The 22534-nt window shown below is 35.7% G+C and overlaps 1 protein-coding gene across 1 annotated transcript in view; it reads left to right on the top strand.

The window, feature by feature from the left end:
- Positions 1 to 10244: 10244 nt before the first annotated feature.
- The window catches only part of si:dkey-87k14.1 (leucine-rich repeat transmembrane protein FLRT2), a 33494-nt gene continuing 21204 nt past the window's right edge, over positions 10245 to 22534 (top strand). The window contains exon 1 of the mRNA XM_015350071.2: positions 10245 to 10452. The gene's annotated coding sequence lies outside the window, so the exon portion shown is untranslated. The remainder of the gene's footprint in view (positions 10453 to 22534) is intronic.

Consider the following 22534-nt stretch of genomic DNA (forward strand, 5'->3'; position numbering starts at 1 on the left):
AAAAACACTATTGCACACTGCACAGTGAAGTCCACATGGCAATGCATTGCAGAGGTAAAGCAAATTATCCGGTCTCTATAAATGGGATTTTTTGCCTCCCATCATGATTTAGCTCTCATATAAACACACCAAAGATGTGCTTCTAATTGGCTAATGAGACTAGTGACATTCTTAACCATTAATCCAACCAGCTCAACATGCATCCCCTTCTAGTGATTTCACATGCTCATATACTGTGCAGCAATCCAGCTATTACAATCCAGCTCTCTCTGTCCCTTGGATACATGACCACACCCACTAGAAAAAGAACAGCCATTCCTTCAAAACAAGAAGAAAGTAATTGGCTTCAAGATTTGTTGCAGGCTAGCTTAATACAGTATGTTATCACTCTCTTCAATTTGTAAGCATTTACAGGTAACCCTTTCAATGTCCTCTTGGAACAGTGAAAAGGGTCACTGGTTAGTATATACACTATAAGGAAGTCAGACGTGAAAATTATGTGGGGAAGTAATTCAGTGAAGGAAGCCAATTGTGTATACATACATGTAGAGCACCCAAGTACAGATAGGTTGGTTAGAATAAACATCTTCCTGGAATGTGGCCTAAGGCCATTGCTTATATTAAGTCACTAATGAATGTCAGATTAAAGATATTTTATCTCAGGGCACAGTCCTGAGATAAAATCCATCACAATTTATGTGAACAATGGAGAAAAGTGTGCAATAAAGGAATAAAATTAAATACTAAAATCAATTTAATATGCATTTGCATCATACAGTCTCTGAGGTACACATACTACTGCAACATACTTTCACCCATGCGCCACTTTCCCTGCAACACACTCACATGTGAGTTTGAAAAAGGAAACCAGAAAGCTCCACTCCTGAAATCTTTGGCTTTTATCTTTTAAGGCCTTTATTTGATTCACTAAAAACTCATATCGTCAAGAAGCTAACAACTTCTATACAGTACTTCTTCTTTAGTTTAAGTAAAATAAACGGTAATTGTAACTTCATCATTTGGTAAAGACAAGAACTCTGCACCTAATAGTCCAGTAATTAGTTCTTCTTCAGTTCTTCTTTGTAAAGATTACTTTAAGGAAGCACGCACTGGAGGGACTGATTGACCAAGCCTGATCACAAACATGTGTGGAATGTCCCAGACCCACTGCAGGCATGTACACACTCTACTTCAGGGTGGTACTGAAAGGTAGGGAAAGGCCAAGTGAACTGGCCTAAATCATCTAGATTCAAACAAATAGTGAAGAAGTACTATGAAAACTGAGAACAGGAAGCATATCTTTACGTACAGTAAAAGGCCTTGAGAGTTGGGAATCTGCTAACCAGAAGTGTTGTTGAAGGAAATATCTTGGCATCTCTCAAGAACCAGCAGGATAAGATCCATCCTATAGTTACTATATAAGCTAGTTGGTCTTGTCTCATTTGCGCTTTCTTTTGCAATTTCACATGTAATCATACCATTATTGTGCATTTTCATCTATGGTGTAACTTTGATAGCCAAACCTTTTTTTGATTGATACAGTATGTCAAGCTGCAGCTGTAATGTTACGTGGTTTTGTACTTTTTGAGGCTGTAGGAAAGTGTGGTTGCTATTTCTTTATATACCCCTGTTGATGTTGTGGGAGAATTACCTCCTGTACAGTTATACCCTGACCAGGTATCATCATCATCATCTTTTTCTTTTTCTTCTTCTGCATATTTCTTCTGTAGAAAATAAACAGATCGTCATTGTCATCTTCATGCATAGCTAAGTTGTGAAAATATTGTAGTACACTAAATTTGTTTGCTGTTCAGAGATCTTCATTCTTGGTGCTCTTTGGTTGGAAAGTGCCAAGTGTGATTCTAATTGATGCAATATGAATTTTGGTGATGAGCTAGTGGATAGAAGATTTGCAATTCTACATCAAATTGTATATACTACAGATCAGGTATATGGCAGATTCAATGTTTAATATTGTGCTTACCTCTTTCTCTGTGGAGCAATCTTGCTACTTAACTTTGAATTAATGAATTTGCAAATCAAGTGCTTTCTAAGTGTGAATTCTCAGATCTTGTAGAGCAGCATTCCAACTTTTAAAGCTTTCTTAATGAGGGGATTCAGTGTCATCATAAGCTCCAGCTGTGATTATGCATTATCTTTAATGACTATCATCCTGTCTTCTTCATCCAAGTCAGATCCTGAATCGACTTCTTTCTCTCATAAATGAACTTTATCCGGAACGTCTACAAGATGCTTGGTGTACATCTGCCACAGATGAATGAAATGTACAAAATAGAGTTGCTGTTTGTGAAGTATGAACTTTCCCTCTTTCCCATAATGGAGGCTACATCAGTTGTTTCTCACACTTGCTTTGTCTTTAATCATTGAAAGACCATGAGCTGAGATGTTTATTGTTGATTAGTACTATTATCAAGTATGGCATAAATTTAACAAATTTCCAACTTTATTAATTTACTCATCATACACATTGACAGTCATGTAGGTTCTTCTAAGCAATGATGTATACTTGGTGTCTCCATCCGTGGTCCGGGAAAGACCAGATCATCTTTAATCGCCAATTTCTAGACTTGGAAAAAACTCATTATCAGATCATAATGTAATAAATTAAGTAATTAAGAGATTATTCCAGACTACAGCCTTTAAGGACCTCAAGTTAATAATAACCTCTTATGCAAACTGGTCACTATATATTGTGCAATATATGCTTGTGGATAATGTGCAATATATTTATACTGTGCGATACATCTTCTTGTGTACTGTACATTCTGGTTTGTGTTTGTATATTCTGTACTATGTGCAATTCTCTACACTCCATTTTTATTGTACTTCTCACTGACTGTACTTACTGTATTGTAATGTTTCAGTATTATATGAGTACAGTACATTACACCGTACTGCATTGACTGTGCTTAGCTGCTCACGGGATTAATAAAGTATGATAATAAAGGTGATCTCTAAGATAAACCAGCTTGGGACTCTCCAGGCCAGGCTTCAATTAAAAGTCAGATGAAATCTTTTCCTCCCTTCTTTCCTCTAAGTGGCTTTTCCTGTGCCATGTTGTGTATTTTATTTCTATAGCCAACCACTAACTTCTGAACAACTGTAGGTGATTTTGACATTTCAGGAAAACAATCTGGCCTTCACTGTTTCATGAAAATCTGGCAATGAACAGTGCAAAACACTCTGAATGATGATCCATTTCAGGCAGTCATTTTCAATAATGTAACTCCAAGTGATTCACTCATATTATGGTCACTGTAATCAATGTTAACTCCCAGTCAGTAGACTCAGCTTTTAATGCGTCTTCTCTAGCCACACCTATAGGTACCTCTTCTAGATCTGCTCTGTGAACTGACTTAATATGGAGATGAAGCAAACTTGTAGAACCCTGATGTTTTCAGGATATTTTTTACAATTCTTTCATTTAGCAGATTTTCTCAAAAGAAGTAGAACAAAACCAGGTTTGATTTGTAGCATTTTTCTTAGTACTTCTCATATCGAGGATCATTCCAACTTTAAACTTTGATTAGCAGTCGAATTCCTGCTTTAAATCTTCCTGATACTGTACACTATAGCATTCAAACATTCGCTGTAAGTTTGAGCATGAATTTAAAAAATACTTATATTAACACTGTCGACCACAGTCTTACACCTATCTTAAATTCAGTTTCCTTAAAAGTATAGACTTACCATATGTTGGATAGCTTTCTATAGTCATAGTAGATTTATGCAGTATGATTGTATAGATTACATTTAATAGACATTTAATAGATCAAATACAATCACAACATAATATGTTAAATAGTATTCAAATGTCTTAAACGAATGCGCATCTATCTCTTCTTCCCTTGATTAAAATGAACATATACTGAACCTAATTGATAGAAATGTATGTTTTATGGTCTCACGGATGAAATAGCAAATCTCCATTTATGGATAAAATCACTCACCCAATAATCAGCCTCACTAGAGTAATGCACAGGGCAAAGGCTGATCAGCTACCGATTTAAGCTACAGTACATTAGCAAGGAAACTGCTTTCATTTGTAGTTTAACAGAGAAAATACATGTTGATCAAATTGCTCATTTCAGTTACACCAACAGCAATAGAAAAATCACAATAATTGTGTGTGTCCTACATGTGGCCTAATAAAACAAATATTAATAGCAACAAATGTGACATTAATCTCAATAGGTACACCTGAGAGGGCGTTTACGAGCCCCAAACTCCTAAGCTGCTCGTATCATGAGTGTAACTTCGTGTGCAGCACAAGTGTCTCCCAGGACAGCCCCCACACATCCGGTTATCAAGGGTCAAGTCCTTTTCTCACTGCTCACAGCACACTGTCTCTTACCCACACCCTGACAGACAGAGGGAGACACACCTTACCATCAGACAAAAGACACAGACATTGAAGGAAAAATATAATTCATTATCTGTCTTTTGTATAAAGCACTTTTTCATTTCTGATATACTGGTATGTATTAAGGGTTTTCATAGAACTGTAGAATTCACTAGTAAGGCCTCATGCAGAATAGTGTGACTCCAGAAAAGAGCAATCAGATAAATGTCTTTCACTAAAAAGTGAAACTTTTTAGTTTGAAAAAGAAACTACAGTAGTACAAGCAATTGAGACCCAAATTCTGGGCTCCTTCAAAAAAATAGACAGAATACATTTTGCACATTCCAAGTAATAGTATTGTTTTTTTATGATACCATTATATCATTTCAAGATTAATTGAATCTTCTTATCCTTCTGATCCATTCTTTACATTTCCCAAAGCCATACCATTAATGTGTTAACTTGTGTTTTCAAGTTTTCAAGCATTTGAAGAAACCTTCTTTTCACTAGAACATTCCACTGTGGCTTACTTCTGACTGTGAGCCAGGAGCAACACAAGAGAGCACAGTGAGCTACTAACAGCTGTGCTCATGAAAGGCACTATCTTAATACAATGTGCATCTACTGATGTGTCCTACAAATACATCATAGTCTGTATGGAGGAGGCAGTTACCAGAATGAACTTAGCTGTCTAAAGAGGGTTTTGTGTTATGAATATAAGAAACCTTGTTAAAGAACATACTGTATTTAAAATGCATGATATAAATAAGAGAACATTCACCTTTGCTATTGTATAGATCATAATGAAACACACTTCACTTAAAAAAAAAACTTCATTGATTTTTAAAACCATGATTCTTGTGATGTCATCATGTTGAGTATCAATGTATAAACAGACAAACCAAGCAATGTCATTACACTCATTTAGAGAGTTAATACACTGTATCCTGGCCTTGGTGCTCCCATAAATATTTAAGTGCACCAAAGAGCTATCACATAACTGTCACTGTGCTTGGCCATCTCTCCGCCTTCTCTGCATTTATATGAAAGCCTGTTCATACAGTATGTCAGCTTGCCAAATGATTCAGCTATGCACCCCATTACATGCAATCACTACATTACATTGTTAGTTACCAATACTCACCTGCTTACAAAGTCTGTTCTTTCTAAACTTGTGTAAATTTAAACAGCTCACACACTATTCATGCACTTCATGGGAAAAAATGTTTTTCAAATAAAAGAAAGAAAATCTGATACCAATGAAATGGAAACGAGTTAAATATATGGCACTTGGCAAAGCTGATAAGGAGGAGCATAAAACATAAAAACTACATTGTGACCAGGCGCACAACTCCCAGTGCAGACTGTGACTGAAAATGTAATATCACATCCATTGAAAATGTGATCATGTAATGAGATCCAGATTTGTACTGGCTGTAGGCACAAGACATTTTGAACCAATACTCAGCCTGAAAAGTAGCATACTGAAAGCAAAGCCATTGTTATGCCTGGTGTTGTCCTGCCACTGGGGGCTAAAGATAAATGAGCAAGAAAAAACAAAAAATAATGGCTGTTCAATATCCTCTGCTAACCATGCAGACAGATAAAAAAAAATATTTTCCCAAGAACATGTGCAGTTACTATGGACGGTCCCATACTTATTTAAGGTTTAAGGTAATTGAAATCAGAATTTTGCAGGTTAAACAATTGTTCAAATCAAATATGACCTAATTTCACCCTAATCATTTATGTTTGCCATTATTATGTCATTATCAACCAAACTTGTCAGTCTGCAGTCCAAGGAACAATTTAAAATGTGTGTGGGTAAATTGCTAACTTCATTTATAGAAGAAATAATATACAGTAAATAGATATATTATAAGATATAACTGTAGCAGTTTTGTTAAAAATACTTTGGCAATGTGCCTTAAAAGACTTTAAAATACTTAAAAATACTTTACATGAGGATGACATTGTATCCTTGCTGTATAATGATACCATGAGACACCTAACTAACATTAGGGAACATCAAAACAGTTTTAGAGATTATCTTTATTGGACCTCTGTCATCTTATGTCACTGATAAATTTCACTTTTGACTGAAGATACTTTTTCTTTATTGATTGGAATATCAGCAAATGCCTTAAATCTGTCCTGAGGGACTCTAATCCAGAGTCCCCCAGTCTCTGGTCTCTGTAAGGTGCAGTATTTCATTGCACTACTGAAGCACTTGAGGAACATCTGATTGATAAGTTCTCTGAAGCTGCTGCCAGTTCTGTATTTATCACACAACAAACACAACTATAAAACTGTGTCTCTGAGTGAGGGAGTTTATGTCTTTAAAGTGATTGTTGTAAAAGGTTTTTATATGTTTTTCATTAACAAAGATCAACAGTCCAAAACCTTGCAAATCCCTTAATTTTTATATAATATCAAGTTATTCTGCCTTAATTAGAACATAAACAATCAATATACTAAAAAAGCTAAAATAACCTAAAAATGCAAATAAAAATGGCTTCAAACATACAGTTGTATTTCTTAACACACAGGCATAATACTGTACAAATTAACTTTACACTATGAATGCTTTACTCTAATTGTACTCTATAAATAATAGCTGTTCATTATATTTCTCTTTTAAATGCACCATGGAATAACATTTTGTGATTTACAGTATGTTTCTTTTTTGCTAATTTCAACATAACACTGCTTGCAAGTCCAGCATTTTATTACTATCACATAAACACATGAACACATGACATCTGAAATGCACTTTTATATATGCATTAATACTGTATAAGCAATATATTTGTGATTTTTAGACTAAATCCATTTTTTTCTGTATCTGCTTGACTAATGGCTTACTGAAAGCACAGGGGCACTTGGTATCTCAATTAACCTTTCACAAAAATGAGCTAGGAATGAGCCAGGAAACAGTTCTAAAAATAGTCTGAAATGCTCATACTGTACAGTCATTCATGCTTTAACTACTGATTATATATGGGGAACTTGTCAGTATTTGAAACTTGTCTAAAAAACATCAATAGTTACATAGTAACAGTTACCAAAGGACAATTATTATCTCATCTGAAGGTGTGGCTTCATAGACCATTAGCTTCACAAAGTCAAAGTCAAGTGAACTTAATAAAGTAGTCGGTGGAAATTTCCATCTTAATTACAGATTTAAGCTGTGTTTATTTCCATGTGACCTCCTGTCAGAATTAAAAGGGTTATTTGGTGGCCAAAATAGTTTTGATCCTTTCACATTCCAGAGATTCACCCCCACACACATTCCAGCACACCCATAAGCAAAAGTAATGACCAATTCTGACAAATAAGGAAATGAGTTCTAGTAAGTTTTAAATACATTATCCAAATTCTGAATTGCATCACCTACTGTATAAATCATACTTGTATTTACAAGCAAACAAAATACATCCATATGTACAGTATACATTTTTTCTCCAGCATTTACTAACCACTTTACCCAGTACAGTATTGCAGACATACATATAAAATACAGTATACAGTATATAATAATCTAGAGCATTAAGAGATCTTAAACCCAGTTTGCACTTCTGCAAAGTTATTTCTGAATGTCTGCACCCTCACTTCACTTCTGCAAAACTATTTTGTAAGCAAGCCTTAGCTGTACCCATTTGCTGCTTATCACCATAACAACCTAGTGCTTTTATTTTAAATCCAATTGAATGCCATCTGCAGCATGAATAAGCTTGGATTTACCTCTTGGAAAAAAAAGAAGAAGCCTGAATATTTTTGCTATGTAAATGAGTGTTGGAATAATCCAGCAGAGAAGATCATGTCGTCAGACTGGTTCTGTAAAATTCTGTAGCAAGTCTCCTCCCTTTCCATGGCTTGGTTCAGATCTGGGTCTGCTCCAGAGAGAAGGGACTGCAAAGTGACCTAAAATGCACAAGCTCTTACACAACCTGTAAAAATAGCTCCTTGTTAGGTGGGTGGTTTAGGTGAAAACCAAAGGCAGCCCAAAGACGCAGTTACAGATGTTAATACAGACATCAGGAATTACTGAGTTGGACGGATAATGTACCTCTAGGGTGGGAGACCGTAAGTTTGTCTAAGTGTAGTTTCAGAACTTACCCCTCCCTTAATGTCCATACTAAAATAAGGGTTGCAAGAAGCTTGATAGAAATATGATTATACAGTACATGTAAAAGATAATTACATACAGTAGTTAAAGATATATCATTTGTTTGAAATAAATAATTGATTTTTTTATTTAGTTTTATGGTAAATGGTAAACTTTAAAGGTTTTTTTATTGTCAGAATAGCATTCCCCTGTTGTTAAACTAAATATTAATAGTTACAGTTAAGTTGAAAAAGTGTGTTTTTATGTCCTCAGAAGAAAGGAAGTAAGTGTTCTGTCAGAATACTCCTCCAAATCAGTTCTTTTATGCAGTGTTTTTTAGAGAGAATCAATGGGGCCCCAGATGAGATCCAGGAACATCTTAGTAGAAAAACTGTAAAACATTTATGGACAAAAACACTTTTTATCTGTCATCTTGCTATTGAGTACTCTGCAATAAGGGTGTGTCAGCAGAGCAGCTCATCCGTGTTTACAAACACTTTATCTTCATTTCCCCCTTTTCCTCTAATATGTATGAAAATGAATCTTTGGACAACGCCACCCTAAATGTTTTCATGTATGAATTATAAAAAAGTTAAAAATAAACAGAACAAAGAAAAACGTGTACTAAGAGCTCTTCTTAATTCAGCAGTCTTTATTGAATTCTAGTAGACAGAGTGCCATAGCCATTGAAATCAGCAGTGCATAGTGCACTAGTTTAATGGAAGGCTGTTCAACATTAGCAAAGTTCCTTTCATTATTATACTGCTAAATAGGCACTGTTACTTGGTCTAAAGGCAGATCCATTATTTAGGAGTGAAGGTACAAAGGAAATGTTTGTTAAAATAATACAATTCTGTTGCTTAAGCTAGCAAGAAACAATATGTTTTAGCAGGATCCCTTGGATATTAATTCTCCTTTGACATAGAAACTCACTGGGGGTTATATTGGGGGGGGGGTCCCATTGGTGAATTCGAACCCTCCTTACTGGAAAGATGAGATCATTCAGCCACGTGCCCATTACACTTTTCCCCTTAGCTGTAGCACGTTGTCCCTGCCCAAACCACAGCACAGTATCCTGCATAGCACTGTCCCACTGCTAACACCAACGTGACCTTCAGGGAGTAGGCAGGCAATCAGTAGCCCGGGAATCAAACAACAGTCCACAGCTTCAAAGTGATGTGCACAGCCTCATCACCAAAGAACTGACCCACCAGCAGGATGGACTCACACTGCCATGACCACATGCCCCCACTGGGAGGTCCACCACCCAGTACTGCAACCACAGTGCATCGGCCACATGCATACTTGAAGGCAATTCCAATTTTGTGTCAAACAGTAGATTTTTTCCCATTACACTGGTAGTGCAGTACCACTACAACAAAAGTTATATTCTTCAAATGTCCTGTTCTTTAAACACAATACATGTATGTCCTATTTATAGGCAAAATTGGATAAAGATATTCAAAGTGTTTGACTTGTTTTAATTTCAGATTTGCAGTGCCTTAATATTTGTATAAGTCATGAAGTGAAACCCTTTATCCCCTGTTGCAGCTGTCTTTATGAGTGATTTATATTTCTGTTTGCACGCTCAGCTCTGAATCTGTCCTGCTGTTCTCCCCTTTGTTCTTTAATGCTCCTGAACATGCCTAACAGCTATTGGCCTCTGTAACCTGATTCCACCTGTGAGCTCATCATTAGAAGTCTCAAAAAAGACTCCTGCTAGAACTGCAGGTCTGACTGAGCAGGAAGGGTTAAATTACACCACAGAGACCAAGAACACAGTGAGGTGTTGATCTCACTGAGGAGGCGTCTGCAGACACTAAGCAGTACAGGCACTGCTCAGCTGAGCTCCAGTTGCTGTAAAAGTTAACAAATTGTTCACCTTCGATTGAAGAGCAGCCCCAGGATTCCCCCATAACACTGGGAGTTCATGCACTGGGATCAGTTTACTAATCTCATTTTTCCCAGCTGCCTCTTTAAGGTAAGTGCTTCTCTTGTAATTAGCCGGTCAAAGGCATGTGATAAGAAAGTGGAAATGGGGAAATGACTTTCCAACACAGAGAACTCAACCATGCAATTAACTCTTTTACTGACAACAGCAGGAAACACAGCAGTATAATAATAAAGATTTTAACTAAACAACAGTACAAACAAAAAAAAAGCTTGGGAAAGGTACCTATCGCAGACACAGATATCAAGAAGCAACTTGACTAGTGTGGAAACACTACTGAAAGCTTAATTGACAGGTGTCCTGGAATAACTTGATATGCAGTTATGAATTATTGAAGGGTTGTCATGTTTTTCCAAGACATGTATCCATACAGAAACTCCAAGACTGAATGTGTAAAAATGCCAGGATGATCTTGTCTCTTTTCCTGCTATTTTTAAACAATTTCCCAAATCATTTCATAACAGTATGTTAGAAGATGGAATTGAGCCATGTATTTCTAAAAAGAAAACAGACGTTTCATTGCCTGTGTTTTTAACCACATATATTATTTACCGAAGGCTCCAAGAATTTAATGGATTTGAAGTGCTTTTTAATACTAGGTTATGTTATGATTTTTGTGTTCAAATCCAGAAAATGTAATTATATAATTCTACAGTGTCCTAAGAGATGGTGCAGGAATCAATATATTTTTACAGAACTCTCTAGCTGCTTTGGAAACGACTGAAAGGTTGCTACTGGTGAAAGCAAACTGTTGACCAAGACAGAAACGGATTTACTTTTTAGCATCCTTAGTCAGAAACATTTAGTTCAAAATAATACTTTTTCTAACACCTCAAGTGACAAAATCGATTTTATTTTATGTTTTTCGCTTCAGATGCCTGTTATTATTCAAAATTCTTATTCGTTATTACATACAGTATGGATCAAGGTGAACCCACAAATTGCTCTATGGTTGATTTTGATATTAGAAATGTCATTATGAAAAATAGATATTACTTTTATAGATTACTTCCCCTTACAGCTTACTTCAGTTTCAGTTATGCTAAAAATATTTAATTATGCAAGAGGTATACTTTGTACACATTATACAATTGTATTGCATACAATTATAGAATTTATAAAATTGCATAAAACATATAATTGTACGTAATAATGTGGACATTTTGGGGCTTTGATTTAGAATTCAGGAAATCTGAAATATCACTTTTTGATATTATAAATGTTATACGAATTGTGCAGTAATGACCATACTGTACTGTACATGCTAATGTTATGAGACAATACTGTACTATAAATCTTTTGTTAAATGTGCAACCTACAGTATATAAATACATTTAACCGCCTGCACGGAACATACATTTCATGTGAAATAAAGTACAGTTTAAGAAAACAGCCCATCAAAAGTCTATACTACTTTGTGCTGTATTTGTAAATCTGTCTACATGACACAAGTGCGGAAAATAACATATTTAACACTGGTGGAAGCTGACAAGTGGCAGACAAAAATAACAGTACAGCTGCCTCTGCAAAACAGTTGTGCTTTCGATAGACACATGTGTTACAGACAATGGACGCGATTAGTTCATTGTCTGTACAGCCTACTTCACGGCTCAGACACTGGGATTTATCTTGGTCTCATAGCAGATCGCGCAACATCGGGCAACATGCTGTAGCTGTTTTCCTGGAATAGGAAACAGTCCAAAGTAGGACTCAGCCTGGAGGCACGACTGAAATATGCAGGAAGGACACAGTGTAGCACAATTTAACAGAGAACAGGTTGTGGCATGTTCCAGTAGTATTTTATTTCAGGCATGGTTGAGTTACATTAACAATTAGGCTGCTATTTCTCATTTTTTCACGGAAATAATGGGACATGCTTCTGGTTGCCAAATTCGCACCCAAGCTGGATAGTGCACCAATGTGCTGAAGTTTCTGTGCTGTTTCTTTTTTCTTACTTTACTTTTCTAAACTAGGTTAGACCATGTTTAAAGCAGAACAAATAAACAGGTCACTGTCCTTCATCTTTTTAGACTTTTCTGTCTCAGCACCTACTGTGACATAAGTTAGGGAAAAAAGGGTTATAAAAATATCGACAGAGGCGAAAGTCCGTCTGACGAACTGCAGCCACTATACAGGACAAATCGGTTTGCACCGTTTTTATATTGTTGCTGCTAAACGAAATCATCCCAAAAGAACCCTTCGGTTTTAAAGAAGAAGTACCTAATTATTAGGGCGAAGGGGATAGAAGAATAGTCTTACAGTAAGCCTCATTTCTCCCCGTCCTTCCTTTCCTGTTGCTTTTGGAAAACTCAGTACCGGGACATACTGTATGTAAACTGGTCCAGGACTTCTGTACCTGGACCAGTTTAAAAATGGATAGACTTTTTATCGTGCATATTGAAGTATTTATTGAAGTATTTATGGCTTAAAAATGTCCTTTTTCATGTAAAACTTCGGATGATTTTTTTATACTTTGATTTGCTCCAGTGGGAATACGGTTATTTATGTAATTTATACTGTACACATATTGAACTCCTGGAATGTATGCAGTAAAATACTGTGTAAATCCCTATCACTGTTTTAAGTTTTGCTTATTTTCTGATGACATGTTTTATTTTAGTTTTTTCAGAATCAACTCAGAATGAATTTACACTCAGCTGCGGCCCTGTCACCCCTTGTAAATGACAAAAACTAGTGCACATTGAAATAAAATGAAAAATACAGAAATATTAGGAATATGGGACAAATATGGAAAAGGCTAGGAGAGTATATTTGTTAAGTTTGGAGTGGAATGCACTGTCATATAACTAACAAATAATTCACTTTTATACCACTTCAGGCTTTATTTATCAATGGTCTCGATACATTTGTATAAGAGCTTTTCATAAGCTGTACAACAAGCTACCCACCGTTGAGCTGCAAAGGCTGAATGGCCTCTCGTTCGTCACCATTCTTTACGCAGAAATAATAACTTCCTACGCAACTGGATCCAGACTGCCACAATGCTTGGGTGAAAACGAACAGTGAAGGACGAGTGGCCTCCTCTGCTTTTAAAATTCTGCCAAGTTGCTTGCTGGCCAAGTTTATCATAATTTTTTCTTTTAATATGGGATCCGTTTCTGCTATCTCCACTATTTTGTCAGCAAACTGTGGGCAAGATATTGAATTACAATACACAGATACAAATCAGAAACAGAAATGGAAAAAAAAGAAACGAACAAGCCTGAAATGAACAGAAAGCAGAAAAAGAATAGATAAGGTTATGGGCCTATGTGAATACATTTTGCGGATTTAAAACAGGCTCATCAGTTACAACCAGAAGTGTACTACCTAAAAGAAACCAGAATCTCTCCAATGCAGAGTATGTCCAAAGCACTGGGAGCATCTGGGACAGAGAGGGTCAGGCACAGTTCCTACCTGGAGCTGTCTAGTGGTGCTGCATTCATTTAATGAGCATGTTTACAGTAGATCTTCTGGTGTGCTAGTTTTTTACAGCTGTCTGTCTCTTGTACATGTGACTGTGAGAGTACTGATTGTATATTGAAATATAAAACAGATCTATGGTATTAGTCCCATTGAAGAAGATCTGAAGCAGTCAGCCACTGAATGAGAAGATAAAGCAGTGTAAAGCAATGCTGGAGCAAAGGGCTGAGTGCAGTCAAAGAAGCAAAAAAGTTTCCTTTTCGATCTTCTTATGTGTGCTGACCACTATCATATACCAGAGAATGGACAATATTTTGATGGCCATGGTAAACAAGTGAAAGGCTGGGAACCAGTAAGTGAGAGTTAATTATTCCATATCAGTGAGAGCTGGTGAAAGTTCGATACATGTATCCCCACTATTATTTATTATAACAATAATAATTCCTTACACTTATAAAGAGCTTTTCTGGACACTCCAGTTAAATTGCTTTCTGATAATAGGGACTCCCCTCCACCACCACAAGTGACTGCAGCCAGCATGCTCCCCACACACCAGCTATCAGTGGGGATTAGAACAGTTGGTTCTTCAGTGGGTTGCCAGTTATGAGTCGCAGGGTGACATTGTTATTTCTATATATTTTAATGGCATGGGCCTTTTGTTATTTGGCCATTTTTTTCACATTTCACATAACATTTTGTTAAGGAATTGAAAAAGACAACAAATTTGAAACGACAAGAACCTTGTGAGTGTTGTTTGCTAACTATTTTTTATAGAACTCAAGAAGGATACAGCTAAACCTATAGGGTAGGATCAAGACAGTATCTGACAAATGATTTTGTTCAGCATGTTACTTGTTGACTATCAAGTTATGACTAGTAATAGTAACGACTATTAAAAGGCATCTAAAGTTAGAAATAGAGTGCACATTCCAACAGTCTAACAAGCCCTCGGTAAGGTTTGTATTAAGACTTTATACCTTTTGCAAGTCATCATAAATTTCCAAAAGAGTAATACATAATGACTGCATGTATTGTATAGAAAGAGAGCTTTCTAGAATGTTTCTTTTTGGAGGTTACTTATTTTTCATGCAATCCTCTGACGTGTAACCAGTTACCTTACAGAATGCAGAATTTGTCTGGAATAAACCATCATCCATGAGCTAATAGAATGGGCTGCTTTGGGGAGCTCATAATTGAAATGCAGCATTAGGTTTTTAAAATTAAGTCAGCCTAATGTCAATTCAGGAGCATCTCTGTAGTGAAGTTTAATGTGCAATAATCGTTTCATAAGAATATCTAATTGTTCAATATCTGGATAGTGTCTTTACAAATAAATTACGACAACTGTATTTTGTAATAACACTTCATATTAGGGACTGCAATTGTCATTTATAAATATTTTATTAATGAAATACATTAATAAAGCAGTAGCAGAGTGATGTAACAATAAAAGAAAATACCTGTACTGTACAGTATATTGATTGGATGTTTGTAACAAAAACCTAATCCCATTCCTAGCCTGGACACTGGGCTATCACTGGGCTATCTGCAGAAGGCTGTTTCTATAACCTTATAAATATATTGAAATCTGTCTTATTATTCAGTTCTAAAGCATTATTTTCTGAACCCTAAACTACAGTGTAATCCTTTTAAGGTTAAAGATTTGATAATGCAGTACAATCTTTTTGGCTTTATTCTACTGTTTCTTTCATATCCTAGTTAAACACAAAAATAAGAGTGAACAATTTTATAAAGACACAGGTAATATATACTATAGACTGTGTTTTATTAAACAAAATTAATATGCTTGCTGTAGGGTACAACTACTGTATGAGTTCTGGAGCTTTAGTTGCACTTTCAGTAGGCACTTATCCCAGTTACATGGCAGTGTGGTGGAGGCTCAGATTAACTGTGAAAGTCTTTTCTGACTGAAATTGATTTTCAATTTTGGTGAGGGAAAAAAGAAAAGTTTGGAGCATTTTTTCTTCTGTGTTTTTTAGAAAAGGAGTACCTTCCTGAATCTGCTTTTGGATTTCCAAGATTTTTTTAAGAACAGCAAAGCATGCTGTAGTAAAAATACAGTATATAGTATTCTGATGGAGATTAAGATTTTGTTGTTTATGATCTGAAACCTTAATTATTTAAAAAACAGCTAAATATCTATCTACTTACTTAGACTAACCGTTGTACACATTTCATAGTAAATTATTATTTTTCTTTTATGAGGAAATAAAATAATGTAAATGATAAAGTAGCCAAAATTACATTATGTGTTTAACAACATGTTAAAGCATGAACAACTGTATGGCTTATGAAAAAATCTATAGTTTTTTTTTTTTAACTTGTCAAGAGAATAATATTTAGAAACTAATCTAATATGGTAAACAGTTGCTATTATTAAAGAATGTGTTTTTTGGCTAGAAAAATGTATTACCTAGCTGAATCTATGTTAATTTTAATAGGAACTATACAAAATGTATTGTTGGAAATTGTAATATGTACTGTATTCTGCCTTTAATTTTGTAGCCAAGAAACCACTCTCTCTACACACTTGTCCTGCCAGTAGGTGTGGTGCATGGGAATTCTGTTTACTGCAGATGTCACAATCAACTGATTTAACATGAATCCAGTTCTGAAATAGTGGATTTTCTTCTATTCATTGGATATTAAGCCTCCTATTGGCTCTGTTCCTTCTCTCTCACTTCCTGTGTGTGATTCTCACACTCTTCTCATATGTTTTCAATTCTATATCTCTTTCATTATTTAACATACAGGATACTTTAATGCCAGACTTTCAAATTTCAATCCTCAGAATTATAGAACATAGGTTTTTGTTTTACATATGTTTTAAAAACATACATGTAGTAATAAAATGTAGGTGCATGTGCTTGTTTACATGCTAAAGTGATACATAATGTTGTTCAGTAGATACTCTGTAGTCAGAGACTTCTGACCAGTACAGCCTCTTTCCTTTTGCCCTTAATACCAGCTGCATGTTGCTGGGGACCATTAGCTACAATGAGTTTCTTGAGAATGAAAAATAAACTGTCTTGAAATGCTTCCTCACAGCGCCGATTCTGTTTGAGACCACTGAAGTCAACAGGATTTGACTCCAGTTTGGTTATTTGAATGGGCAATTGATGGAAAAGAATCTTGTTTAAGTAAGTCAATAACCAAAGGACCTCTGGAATAACTGTACTTCTGGGCTGTAATTGATCATTTAAAAGCATTGTGCACATGAACACACACACAGATACTCTACAGGGTGGAATTAACACACTTACAGACCAGATCATCTTCCTTTCTGCGTATTTTTTGGGATACATTTGAAAGGAATTTCGCATGGTACAGTGTAAAAGTAGTAAAAAGTAGAGAATCTGTTCTCTGACATTTTTAATTGCAAGCTCCAAAGCAGATAACAATAAAACAGTATTGACCTCTACGCTTGGCATTGTTTTTAAAGTCATATTCAAGACCTGCAATATAATTGAAATGTATAAAAAAGAGTGAAGTAAATAACACCACAAGAAATAACAGTAAAACAGGTTATAGGGTAGTATTTAATAGCAGAAGGCAAAGCAGCAACAAGTAGAAATGTTCTCACATATCACCCTGCACAGATAATTTATGCTGACAGCCTCATGGTTTTGCCCAAATGAAAACTGCCATGAGTACATTTTTCGAAACTCTTGTTTGTTCTTCCAACGGCTGAGTCGTTGTGCTGCTTGTTCGTGTGTTAACAAGATTCACCTCTTTGAACACCAACACCTCTCCAGATGCTCGTGCCACTTCTGTCTCTTTCAGCACTTAGAGAGAGGGACGCTCTCCACACATAACACATTCTTATTAATATACAGACAATAGATCATCATATGTGATGCTTTCTGGTCCTAATGTAGAAATCAGGTTCTACTGTATATAAGTAGGTGAATTTCCTAAATTTATATTTGAAAATGCTCAGAAATGTAGAAGAACAAAATATAATAAGGAACAACCTGGTAAAACTCAACCTCTGTTATAATCTATACAGTAGGAAAGGCCAACACTTGAGAGTTTCTAAACTGTATTGCAACAGACATAAATATCAAACCACCTACATCTTCTCTCGTTTCTGTATTTTGAAGTGCCTGTATTTTGTCAACATTAGCAGTTGTGGTAACGTTATTTGTGGATAGAGCTAATACTGCTTTGTCTGGCTACTTTTGGCACATACTTCAGTTTGTTCTGCTAACAGCACAGGCTTTAAAGAATGTCAAACCCTGCATCTTGGTTAGATCATACACCACAGTCTGTTGAAACTTTAGCAGCAATCACACAAACACAAAACTGTATTTTGCAACTGAAATGTCTATTGAGCAAAATAAGAAATAATCAAGAATAAGAAAAGCAATGTCAATTTGCTCTATAAAAAATACAGTGAAAGCAACTCGAATTGGAGCCTTTCGTCTACTGTTCCACGGACAGCTAAATAAGTGGTAACATTTTCCCATTTGTTCAGCTGGTTGGAGTCAGGATTAAATGGTACAAAAATGCGCAGAGGAAGAGCCTGCTTTGAGGGCGCCCCACATCCTGCACAAAAGAGAGTTGAATTTCAGACCCTCAGCAGATCTCCTAGCAATTGCTTCCTACCGTGATTTATTATGGCAAATTTAAAGGATTCCAAAGAATGAGTCAGTTTGTGTTGGCACTCAGGACTACAGGTTCAATTACAGCCGAAGCAAAAAGGTTCTTTATTTAAACATTGTATTAGTTCTGAAATTGAATTTGCAGTCTCAAAATTTTTAAAAATGAGAGGACTCTGAAGTAATAATTTAGACTGCTTTTCAGTTCTGATTCTCCAGACCCCTAGAAGTAAACCAAACAAGATCTAGACATGTTCGTTGCCTAATGCTAGTGCTAAGCTTCAGGTACAGGGCAAGAAGTGAGTCATGCCCAGTCCTTCACATCTTGAACTTTCAGGGTAAGGTGAAATGTGAACACTTGTGAAGGAAATGGAAATTAAAACAAAGAATTGTTTTAAAACACAGGTTGTGCTCACAAATACACAGATATAAAAGTACTTCACAATCCCCTAGGCCAATTGATTCAATTGCCTGAATTACCACGGCATGACCATTTAGACCAGTGAGCTGAAAAAAAAAATCATTTTTGTCCTCACACATAAACAGTTGGAATTCTAGTATGACTGTTCTTAGCTGAGACAGAGCCACTGTTTGATGCAGCACAATTTTACTTCATTTACGGTTACAACAGGTCAGTGCTAAGAGACCAAGAACCTTAGCTGTGAAATGCTGTGATTTGTTTTTCTTGTAGCAGCTTGTGAATGTTTGCTTCATCAGTTTAACTCTTGCTGATCTTGCTGTCTGTATTTCTCCACACCATGCAAATGGCACATTAAGAAGCCATAAATCACCTCTTACAAACCTGTGTCAGTCAAACTCTGCTTTTAAATGCCTGCACACTGACATGCTGCAATGCACCACGAAGTTGAGAATTAGTGCCTTTTTCATTGAAAAGAAAAGTGCTCTTGTTAATAACATTTGTTTCAGTAATGCAAGCTTTCCACTTGATGGAATGGACAAGTCAGAGTCAATGCGACATAATATATAGGCATTTCTTTAAGCCCTGCACTTTTAGGGAAAGGGTCCATTAGAGCGACTGTAAGATTTTGCAGTAAATTATGACACTGGGGTCAAGCACTTTCATTTTATATATAGGTAATGTACACTCGCAGAAATGAAGGTTTGAGTGCAGTTCTCACAATGTTTGCAATAATGCCACAGGAAAGAAGAGCAATCGAAACCCCCTTAGTGAAACTGAGGTTGTCTCCATTCTAAAGGGTTCCAGAGAGGAGAAAGTCATCTTAAGTCTTTTCTATTTTTTTAATTTATGATTAAGGCCTGCCATACTTTTCTCTGAATTATGAGTCATGATTTGGTATTTCTTCAAAACACATACATGTATTAAGACTTATCTGGTTCAGTTCCAATGCTATATTTATGTCAAAAGCTACAGTATACTGTAGTTGTTATTTTCAGTTCATAGGCTATGTTTTATTTTTCTACTGGTTTTATAAAGAAATGTACTTTTTTAATTACATAGCAACAAATTGAGTAGTTTAGCATTAGAGTTAGATAGCAAGTTCACATATTCTGCACATTATACTACAGTATAGTGTATTTTTATCATAGTGGTACCGCATAACCAGTTTGATATCCATTTCCCATAAACCAAATGGCTGTGAGGGCACACAATAATAAGTTTTACTCTATGTTTAAGTTAAAGAAGAAAAAATAAAAAGTTGACGGAGTTTAATTAAGGTACACTCAGTAGTTTTCACCTACTCTCAGACTGTTACCTTTCTTTCTAATCTCTCTGCCGTTTTTTGACAATTATGCCAATTTTCAAGGGTCAGATATTTTAGAACATATCTTTCAATTTTTTTCTTATTATTTTGATTCAAACTAAGAATTTGGTTATGAAGATTCTGGAGTAAAATCTTAGAGGTTCTGTAAAGCTCATGGTTCATCTCACTCAGTAAACCCCTGTAATCCCCTCCTGGAACACGTTAGGTCTGTACTAGCAGTCCCTCCAAGTCAACAAAAGGGAGACTGGTCAAACCTTGGAAATTTAATCATCAGTCTAATGCTCAAAAACTGACAAAGGTTATCATGCATCTTTACTAAATGTGTGAAAATTTGAAGAACAGTAATGGCATACAGTTTGCAGCATACTGTATACTGTACCTACTTCAGGTGTTTAGAAGTGAATATTCATAATGAAAATGTTGAAATTATGTGCAGGTATTTTCACAGTTGCTCAAGTCTTGCCCTTAAGATTATGCATGAAATACAGTTTTTCCTTTTTTCAGGCAAAAGCAAAATTAAACACTGCTTTAACTGCATTGCAGAGGGCAGAGACGCTGTCTAAACTCTCAGAAAATCGTTTTACCCTATGAAGAATACTTTTGTTAAAAGAAACAGGCCTTCCTCAATTCTGTGAATATGGGCCTGTTTGTTACGTAAGTCTACAGCATGTTGATGTGGCTGTGGTGCTGGCAGCCATGGGATGATGCCTTAAACTCTTTGTAAATGTATCAGAACACAGCTCATCAGGAGTCCTTGATTTGGCAGGGTTCTGCGTACACCAAGATAGTCTGTTCTCTTTGGAAAGGTTGCATAACTAAGATTGCTAAAATTGCATAACCACAGAAAATGGGTCCTTAAACTTTAGTTTTACTGTAAGGGAGTAATTTAATATCCTTTTTAATCCTTTACCAAGTACATGTAGATCAATTGAGAGCAAAATGTCATGTACAGTGATGGCTTGGAAATCCTAGATTCAGCAGGGCGTCACTAGATCATGTGATGGACAGGACTTTACTCAAGGAAACAACAGCACTGTCCTACCCAGGACTTGAACCCATTTCCTACAAATCCAAAGCCTTAACAGCTACTAGGCACTGTTGCTTAGATTTTGTTTAGTTTCTTGTATTCAACACTGATTTACACATTTTTTATGAGAAGCAACTGTTCTTCAAATCGTGTTACGTTATGGAAAAAATATGCAGCAGAAAACACTTCTGTAGATAAAAAAATGATGTATGGAGTCCAGAGATACTGCAAGTTCTTCTCCCAAATCACAGTCAGACTTGTACATGGTACCAAGAAGTCTAGTCACTATTATATTTATTTATACTTTATAACCTTAACCACTTCCAAAAACCACATCGGTCCATTTTTTCTGTTAAATACATTACACTTTAGATTTTAGACACAGACTCCATCTACGTAAAAGGAATGAACTTTCATTGGGAATTGAATGCTGTAGCAGTTTCATTCACAGCCTCTAATTATTCTGTTTTCAGTAGTTTCCCTCCCCACAAAAGCTCAATGCAATGAACAGAAATCAGACTGCAGGTGTTACATTTAATATGGTACCAACCTTGTAACACAATTAAATGAAAACGAATGGAATTTAAAGTGAAATATCAATTTTCACATTATTGTTATCTTAGGCCCACCACTGGTCTGAAATACTTTGTTCCTTTCCCTTCCTTCCTGCAACATTTTAGAGGATCTGATACTCTCTCCTGACATATTTACTAACCCCAAAACAAAATCAGATTTAGTTTTTTTAAATCATTGTAAACCTTTAAAAGTGTGTATGTACAGTAGCTAGAGACATCATAAATGTGGAAAAGTTAAATACTAGTTGTTGTTTTATCAAATTCTTTACCCAGCTACTAATAGCAAATTTCACAGGAAGTGCTTGATAGTGGCTCCATCTCCATCTCTACTATTAAGCTACTTTATTGTCCATCTGATTTGGCTAGAATTTAAAAAGTTTAATTAGATTTAAGCCTTTTATACTTAGTTTTTATTTAAAGTTTTCATCTATGTCCAAAAACCCAAGAGAGCAAAACATATTGAGAAAAGAAATGTACTACTGTATGATGTTGAAGATTGAAAACACATCTGAGCTATAATGTTCTTCATTACTTTAATTTATACTGTAGTATTTTATATAATGGGTCAATGAAACCTGAAACAAACAGAATAGGTTTATAACTTCTGTTTGCTACTAACTTACAGTATAATTCCTCATAGTGATGGAATAACTTTGGACCTCTTACCAAGACTCAATTAGTTATACAATATATAACTAATTATATTAGTTATACAATGTT

Source organism: Lepisosteus oculatus, chromosome 8 (genome assembly GCF_040954835.1).
Source record: "Lepisosteus oculatus isolate fLepOcu1 chromosome 8, fLepOcu1.hap2, whole genome shotgun sequence".
In the NCBI taxonomy this organism is placed as follows: Eukaryota; Metazoa; Chordata; class Actinopteri; order Semionotiformes; family Lepisosteidae; genus Lepisosteus; species Lepisosteus oculatus.